A 9,499-nucleotide genomic window follows, 5' to 3' on the forward strand; every position below is an offset into this window, starting at 1 on the left:
GACCTTTCAGACCCCATTGGCCCTATTCCCTACAGTCTTTCAGACTTCCTCTCTCTCACACCTGGTCCTGACCCCTTCACAGACCTTCAGGCTGCTCAATTCAGGCCTTACTCTATAACAGGGTATCAGGCCTATTGCCTCAAACTGGGCTGATTCCAGCTCCTGGCCCCCTCTGGCCTCCGGTGTCTCAAATTCATCCTATGGCCCTCTCAGGCTTTGGCCCTTGGGCCCTCCTGGCCCCTATATTGTCACCCAAGCCTGTTGCTTTTCTATCAGGGTGTGCTCACTTAGCCTTTCCCCTCCATGGGGTACTCACAAGACAGTGGGGGCTGAGGCTTTCCAGTGCCCCATATTTGCCTTTCACTGAGGAGGCACAAGTATGGCATTTCCTGGAGACAGCCCTGCCACAGGTAGCCCCACCGCACCATTCAATGCCAGCAGACTGCAGTTTCAGGTCTTGTCCAGGGCTCACAGCAGACCTACTACCCTGGTGTTTCTCCTCCCTTTCTGGGCTCTTTGATATTCTTCCTGGGCACTCTATTCCAGCCTCCACCTTATAACATAACCCTCAGCCACTGGCCCCAACTCTCTCTCACACCCCTTACAGGATAACTCCCATTAGGTGACTAAGTTTTAGCCTCTGTCACTCCAGGCTGCTTGCTGGCAGACCCCCTTACTCTCTCGCCAGTGGTCTCTCCCCTGAGAGACCTTCGCTCACTTGAGCCTGGCCCTGCTTTCCAGCCAGTTGGGACCCCAGACTTGCAGTTCTGGACCCTCTCATGGTGGGCATGCTTGCCCTTCAGCCTCTCGGGCTCTGGCCCCAGCTTGGGCCAGTTGAGAGCCCCAGGTCAACCTACAAACATCTGGCTCTCTCACTTGCTAGGGGTCCATCCCTGGGCCCTTCCATAACTCAGTCCTCTCACACTGGGCTTGCCTGGAGCCCCACATCTTGTACAAAGCAGCCCTTTACTTCACTGGGCTCATCTGAGCCCCTCCACAGATCCCTCCAGCGTCAGCCCCACTCCCTGGCCTTTCCCCAGGGAGTTTCCCCGCCTTTCCTCGGTTGCCCATACTCTCAACAGTTCTATTCAGGGGCTTACCTAGCCCCTCTGTAGTCCCACAAACTCTAAGCTCCTTCTGCTCATGCTGGCCTGTGTCTTCTCTAGGCCCTTGTATACCCAGCCTCTCTCAACAGGCCATCCTGGCCTCTCTCTGGGACTTTGTATACATTGACCCTTACTATAGGCTGGCCTCTCCACAGCTCCAGGCCTTCATCCCCCTCCTAAAGGCTCTGGACCCCACCTGGGTCCCTAGGAACCTCCTCCTTTCCCATACTTCCTACCCTAACCTCTGTGTCCTCCAGGAGCAGACTCCTTTGGCCAAGCAATATTACTCCATCAGCTTCTCAGTTGCAACTGACAGCCCTGCTCCCTGGGCCTGGTTTTATACTCAGCCTTCCTCCAATCAGGCAGCCTCCTGGCTGCCATGTGACCACCTGATTGTCTCTGCTCTCATCTGCAGGCTGTTCTGCAGCCTGCTTAAGCCCCTTAAAGCCCCTTAAAGTGGAGGGCGCCAAAGGTGCCCTGCCACAAATGAGTTTTAGTTAAAGCACCCCCACCACCACTTTAAAGTGCAGGATGCTGAATACATATGACGCTTCAGGCACTTTAATGAGAGTGGCACTGAGAGTCGCTCTTATTAAAGCCCCCTGCCCCACCCCAGAGCATGTGTAAAGATGCTCCAAATGCCTCTGTAACTTCAATGGTTTTAGGCTTCCAAACAGTTCTCTGTAGATGACACATTGCAGCCTGTGTTCACCCTTTTGGAGCTCAATAAATGAAAACCCAAACTTTAAGTAAGGAGGGTCATACCTACAATAGTTTTTTTTCTCAGGATGAATTCCTAGTATCACTAGTACTTGCAGTTGCAACAGGACAGTTTAACAATGGGTTCATTTCACCAACTAAAGTAAAGACTCCATGATTAATGTGAACACGCTTTCCCCGTAACTCTTGGTGCCTTTATATTAATACTGTAATGTTGCACTTGATTGGCTAATCAGTGACACGTGCACATTCAAATAACTTTATTAGTATGCACAGTGTTAACACGGTGAAGCACAAGCAGCTGTTGCTCAGGGAAAAATCATGCCAGTGAAGAGTCATTAATCCTTACAAATTATATCAAAAGATTTTTCTCGTGTAGTGGTGGTGGTCCCCTAAACTCTTGCCAAACCCACTCCTACAGTCTGGATTGAGAAAGTGATAAAATAATTAATGAATGACAAACAGCTGGGCAGGGGTATTAACAATGACAAAAGTGTATAAATAATAACACAATAATCAACAATAATCGCAAATATATATAATTACCAATAATACACTATCAACACTATCCCCAGTTACCAGAAGCAGGTAGTACTAGAGGGCAAGTATGGGCTCCAAACCCTCACTCCACACACTCTTACCTTGCCAAAGGAGATATTGGTCCTCTGGACCCTTACTCCACACTTGCACAACAAGACTCAGCTGTGGGCTCTAGTCCAGTCTCTGGTGCACTCTAGGTGCAGTCCCACACGGACAAAGAGAGGGGAGAGGAGGTATTGACCAATCTATGGATCCTCGCTCGCTCTCACACTCACTAGGCCAAATGCCCAATTATTCCCTGCCACACACACCAGACCAATCACTTCTGTAGGGAACAACTAAAAGTCCAAGTGCTCTTGCAGTGCTCCACTCTCAGATCCCACTTGAGCTCATCCATCAAGACTCAGGCACTGTACAGGAAGCAGCTATTGGCTTCCCAGGCCTTCCAGTTCTCACCCACAGCAACCGTCCACACCTCAGGGAACAAAAAGCAATCTGCCCCTTTTATGGGACAGCTCACTGACCTCTGTCAATCAACACCACATCCAATCAAATGCTTGTGTACACACCACCACTCCTTTCTACATGTCATCGTCATGCACATGGCACTCAACTGTCACTCAAAACAACACACTCACTTTTCCCCTTGCACTTTCCTGCTAAGTGTGGGCTATTTGCTGGGCATGCTTGACCACTCTACATAGGTCATGACATCATGACCACAAGGTGAGAGGACAGTAAGGTCAGAAGGTGGCTTCTCACTGAGCATACTCTGATCCAACTCAAACAGCATAACTTACACAAACTACATTCAGAAACTAAACAGGCCAGGGGACACTATGGCTTCTCAGCCAGCACAGCATCTATTTTTTCAACAATGCATGCAAAATATCCATTTTTTAAGTTTATTCATGACCCTTTCATTTATTCTTGCAACCCACGGGTTGAGAAATGCTTCTCTAAGCAATCTGCTTTTTCTGCTGCTCCTTTTAGCTCACAGCAGGCCACGTAGATTGGTAGGAGACACACACCTGTCATTTCCTTTAGAGCTGCAGACCTACTAATCCCACAGGTTAACCCTGAAGCCACAGGTCTCCAAACAGGCTAAGGGGACAATCGTAGCCCTCTGGGGAAATCCCCATGGGGCTGCCAGACTTTCTGATGATGAGGGCAGTTGTGCACTGGGATCCATTGGGCAGAGGTCTGGCCTCTGAGGAAGATGAGGCTAGAGCCTGCTTGCATCATTCAGAGTATGTAGGGGCTTTTTTAGAGATCAGAAGAGGAGGCAGCCACAGATAGCTGGTATTGTGCTGGTGAAGAGGGGTGGGTGTATGGGAAGCTGTACTCCTGCTCTTCTACTTCTATTGCTTCAAACCTTTGCCCATGTGTCAGCATGGGCAGGTATGGTTGAGGCCTGACCTCTGCGGATAGGTGAGACCAGAGTGTGCTGGCATCTTTAAGGAGGGAGGGAGAGACCAGGGCTCAGGGGCTAGGGAGCCTGTCAGAGACAGAGAAGGCAGCCATGGAGGGGACTGGAATTGGTCCAGTGGAGATGAGTAGGTGTATGGGAAGTTGTACCCCTGCTTCTCCATCTTCATTGCTTCAAACCCTTCCCCCTCAAGTGCCATGTCTTGGATTGTCTTCCTCTACTTGCCTGGCACCCCCCTGCTCTCCCACGTCCATGGCAATTGCTATCACTGTGACCCAGCAAGGTGCCAAAGGCTCTGCCATCAGTGACCCACGTCAGCCCCAACAGCCCCATTGTCAGGTGTCGGGTTTGGTTTTGCAGAGGGTATGCTTATGAGGCACTTGAGAAGACTCCCTCTTTTCCTGAGGATTGGTTATTGTCAGCCCTGAGGCTCCTTATTTGCCAGGGAGGGGCTATGTCAGAGGCCTTGCCATGCCTGGACCTTGATTGGCTCAAGTATCTGGGAGATTGTTGAAGCCAGTGCAATTGTAGACTGCCTCAAAGTGTGACTTGGACCATGGCAGCTTAGGTCAGGTCTGGTATTGGAGGAACAGAGAATGAGATGAAACCTGCACTGTGACCACTAACTGCTTGGTCCCTATGCAAATCAGGTCTCACTCCCAGTTTCCTCACTTGACACACTTGCCGCACCTTGATGTGTTCAATGAACAGATCCTTGAGGCCAGAGTGCCTTGTTGACAGGGTGAAGCCTCCCCCTGGGACTGAAACCCGTCAGGGTCAGCTAGCGTGTGGTCTCCTGTGGCTGGCCCTCCCCTCTACAATGCCCTTCAGGGCTTGTTACCCTCCATGCTATTCCCTACACCAGCCTTTTCCTCAACCTCCCTTTAGCTACAATTACAATAGGAAAGAAAGGGCATGATCAAATTGAGCCAGTAGTTTCAGTCAGAGTGGAAGGCAGCTTGGAGAAGCCAAAGCATTTCCTTCTGACACTTTTTTGAAATTAAACATTTCAGTATTTTTGTTTCAACCTCGAATTTGGCTCAAGTAAGACATGAAGGTGTCAGCTTCAGTGCAACGTTCTCTGGAGAAGAAAAGAAGAATCAAAGTGATCCTTTAATCAATCTTCTATTTGTGCTGCTCCTCTTACCTCCCAGCAGGCTACTCAGACTGGTATGAAATACACACCTGTCATTATCTTCAGACATACCCACCAGCCCTGCAGGTTAACCTTGAGGCTGCAGGTCTCCAGACTAGCTATGGGGAGAATCACAGCTGTCTGGGGAAACTCCCATGGGATTGTCTGACTAATAGTGGAGGGCATTTACATGCTGGGACCGTTATCCAGGGAAGTGATGGTATCTCTAGAAGTAGCAGACAAGCACTGGTCCGGGATGGCTTAGACAGAGGGCTCCAGTCTTGAGCAGGGAGTGGCATTAGAAGCTCTTCTGAAGTGGCCTCCTCCCCATTTTCTGTGATTTTGCAACTTCCCCATTTCCTCACCTCCTGCCAGGGACAGATCAGGTTTTAAAAAAAAAAGCCTTGGTAAAGCATGTAGAAACCAGAGGGTATAGAAGCTGTGATAATGTTTGTAAGAAAAGGGAGGAAGGGAGCCTGAGTGGAGTGGTTCATGTTGGAGCAGAGTAGAGCAGTTCAATCCATGTGCTAAGGGAGAGGGAAGGAGAGAGGTGGGGTGGTGTCAGCATGGGCAGGTATGGTTGAGGCCTGACCTCTGTGGATAGGTGAGACCAGAATGTGCTGGCATCTTTAAGGAGGGAGGGAGAGACCAGGGCTCAGGGGCTAGGGAGCCTGTCAGAGACAGAGAAGACAGCCATGGAGGGGACTGGAATTGGTCCAGTGGAGATGAGTAGGTATATGGGAAGTCGTACCCCTGCTTCTCCATCTTCGTTGCTTCAAACCCTTCCCCCTCAAGTGCCACATCTTGGATTGTCTTCCTCTACTTGCCTGGCACCCCCCTGCTCTTGCACGTCCATGGCAACTGCTATCACTGTGACACAGCAGGGTACCTAAAGCTCTGCCATCGATGACCGTGCCTGCCCCAACAGCTCCATTGACAGGTGTCAGGTTCAGTTTTGCAGAGCTGGTGGTGTGGTTGTGAGGTACCCAAAAAGAGTCCTGCTTTTTCCAGGAACTTTTAGTAGCCTTGTTGTCTGCCCCAAAGCTCCTTCTTTACTAGGAAGATGCTATGCTAGGGGCTTGCCTTGCCTGGCTCTGATCGGCTTCGGTATAGGGTTAGATTTTTGAACCCAGTGAAACTATTGACTGTTTCAGATTTTGACTTGAATGGTTTCCTACAGATGGCCTTCTGCTCTGCAGTGCCCTTTTAGCATTTGTTATATCCCATTCTATTCCTTCAGTCTTCTGGGTCCTTCCCTGCACCAGCCTTTTCTTAGACCCCTGTTTAACCACTATTATAATAAAAAATTAAAATTCAGCAAATAGTTTCAATCTAGTGAGTTGAAAATCATTTTGGAAAAAGTCAAAATTCCTCATTTTGATACTTTTTAAAAATTAAATATTTCAATATTTTTGTTTTAAACCCAAATTTAGCTCAAGAAAGACAGTAAAGTACCATCCCTCTCCTCCACAAATGTTTCTGTTGGGCTAAGTATGATTGACATCTAGCCTTCAGGATATTTTATGTGTATACTTTGATTTCCTTTCACATCTTATGTGAGGTTGTCAGTGGATGCAGATAAGTGTTGGTCAGCGGAGCTACCCTGATTCATACAACCTGAGAATCTGATTGTTGTTATGAAATCATCTTTTAAATAAGGCCCATTACTAGATTCATTGTAAACTGATTTAGATTGGTGGTTTGTGTATTCTTGTACAGCACCAAGTACAATGTGGACCCAATTCTTTTAAAGTAGCTGGATGTTGTCACACACAAATTAATCATAGCTAGATCTGGTTGATCTTTTTAGATGAAAAATTCCCTTTTTGATAAAATGTGACTTTTTGCCAAGAAGCTTTCCATTTTCATCAACCTATTGGGAATTTTTGTAACCCTTCTCCTTGCCTCCACACACACACTTTCTTCCCAATTTCTGCCCTCAAATCTCTGCTCTTTAATTTTGGAAAACTTAAAATTTGGTGGGAGGGGTTAGGTTTTGAGGGGTTTTGTTGTCTTGCCTTTTTTTTTTAAACAAAAATACAAGAAGATCATTGAATGCAATGGAAACAGCAGCATTTTCTTCTAAATTTTTCAAAGGTAAAATTTTATTTCTTGATCTCCGATAAAAATTAAACATGCACTAACAAAATCTTATATTGCATGCAGGTTAGCACCCTTGCCTTTTATCCTCATTCCCTTTACTGTGCGACATAGCTGCTATACCTTTTAAAGGAGTGTGTGGATTTTTAAAAACAGCTCTACTGCAGGCATAGTGGCTAAAGAGAAAATTCTTCTCACAGCTGGAGTTCTGAATGCATAGGCTGCACACAATGTCAGTCCGTGTCTGCCACGTGGATCTAAGGAGGGAATTTTGCCCTTTGTATCTCAGGCAGTTCAAGTTGGTTTAATAGGAGGAAGGATTGGGTTCCAGGAATTTTGTGCATGCTCTTTGTGTCCTGGATATAAGGGTATTTTAAGAGCAGTGTGCTAACGCTGTATGTGTGGAAGCTTTATAATTAATAAATCAGCTAATGGATATAGGGGGAGATCTCAAGCAGGCTATGAAAATTAGTTGCCCAGTTCCTATTAATTAGAAAGGGAATGTAGTGCAGTTGTCCTTCATTTTAATACGATTTAAATGCCCAAATCCTTAAAGTAGCTTTGGAAATCTCTCCCTATAGAAATATAGAAAATATTCTATATTTTATGTGTTTGAAAATCCCTTCTTTGCTGCATCTGGTGATTTATAAAACACACCCCACCCTGATGCATTCCAGAAAAGCCAGATCAACCTTAACGAATGTGCTTAATTAGGCTTAATAGCATTCACTTATGTGTTAGGGAAGGATAATTTTCTCCATTGTTGGAATCTGGGTTAAATTCTAGAGCCTGCTTTATCCAGGAGGTCAGTCTTGGTTACCAGAATCATCTTTTCTGGCCTTGAAACCTATGAGCTATAGCTCTACTTCGATATCCCACAATTTCTCCATAAGGAAATTCATTTCTGTGGCTCACTGGGGAATCCAGCATTCTAACAAACTGATAAATGCATTTCAATAAGGCTGGAAAGATTAAGAAAATACAGCTAAGAGGAAGCAGAGGGTAGAACTATTCATAGTCCCCTGGGAACTTCAGGCTTGCCCCAGATTCACTGGCAAGATCGCCAAGCTTCTGACACATTGGGTATGCTTTTTGGGGGAAGATAACATACAAATGGGAGATGTATTGAGTCTACGTGGAAAACGTGAATTGAACTGGTTTAGCCCACTTTTGCTTGGGACAGCTTCGATTTGCTGGTACTCAAAGCTTGAACCCAAAATCAGAGGCTGGAGACCTGGAGGACGTGTGCACAAAGCAAAGTTCCCTAAACCCCAGCAAGCCCAAACCATAAAGTTGCTTCCCTCAGCTCTGGTTGGAACCTGATTAGTATTGTTGGGTTTCCTCTTCAATGACTGATGATGGCTTCTAACATGTTAATGTACTTTTACCATTTTATGGGACTTTTGATGCTTAGCATGTGGTTGGTATAAATGGCTCTGTGTTCAGCACTATAACAAATGATCTTGGCCAGGTTTATCTTTTGGATTCATTAAGGACCTTCGTTGAGCCAGATTCTAGGGGTGCTGAAAATGAGACTTGAATTGAATTATTCCTTGAGGGTTGCAGGCTAATTTTTCTTTCATCTCAAGCCTTTTCATATTTGACCTTTCTCCCCCTTATCTGTGACGTGTAATTTGATTTGAACTGTTATTTCAAAACAATTTCTTTTGGTTCCCTTTATGAGTTGAGAAAGGCAGGACTTAAGTATTTAAGTGCTTCCAAGATCTGTGTTGCAGGAGGGGGAGGGACTACCAAAGCAGTAAAAAAATTGCAGATTTTATTTGGGTTTCTTTTCAGTCCATCTCAGATTTGCTTAAAGGAAGCTGGCACAGTGATGCAGTGGCTCATATGTCCAGTCTTTCAGACCTCTTGTTCCTCAGGATCCCTGTTCAAAGTCCTGGTGCTGCTGGGATGTTTAGCAATTTATTCCTGGTGGTGTGCCATAAAACTCCTCTAGTTAAACTGTACTGGCATTTGTTTCTGGAGAGAGGAAAATAACAAAAAAACACGCAACCTCACAGCTCCCAGCCTCCCACTAGTCTAAAAATATGGAGTCTTGACTCTTGTCTTAGAGTCCAGAGTAGCTTGTTTCCTGAGTTCATTAATAGGGCAGCCAGCAGGTAGTCTGTTCAGCCCTCCCTAAATAGGTGCTTGCCCTGCCAGCTGAAATGACAGAGAACCAAAGAGATGTCAACATGTGCTGAGTAGCCAAGGAAGGGATAAAAAATCAGGGGTGGAGGTGTCTGTAAAGAATCCACTGATAGCAAACAAATGATCTCATGATGACAAATGCCTACACTGGACAAAAGCCCCTCGGATTTGCACTGATTGCAAAAAAAAATTCTCAGTCTGAGTGATTGAAGAGTTGGAGGCCAGCATTTGCTTCTGCAGGATGGAACATAATCCTTACTAGCAGAGATGAGCAAGCCCTATTCTAGGGCAAACTCCAGCGTGCCAGGCAGTGCTGGT

This window comes from Alligator mississippiensis, chromosome 4 (genome assembly GCF_030867095.1).
Source record: "Alligator mississippiensis isolate rAllMis1 chromosome 4, rAllMis1, whole genome shotgun sequence".
Lineage (NCBI taxonomy): Eukaryota > Metazoa > Chordata > Crocodylia > Alligatoridae > Alligator > Alligator mississippiensis.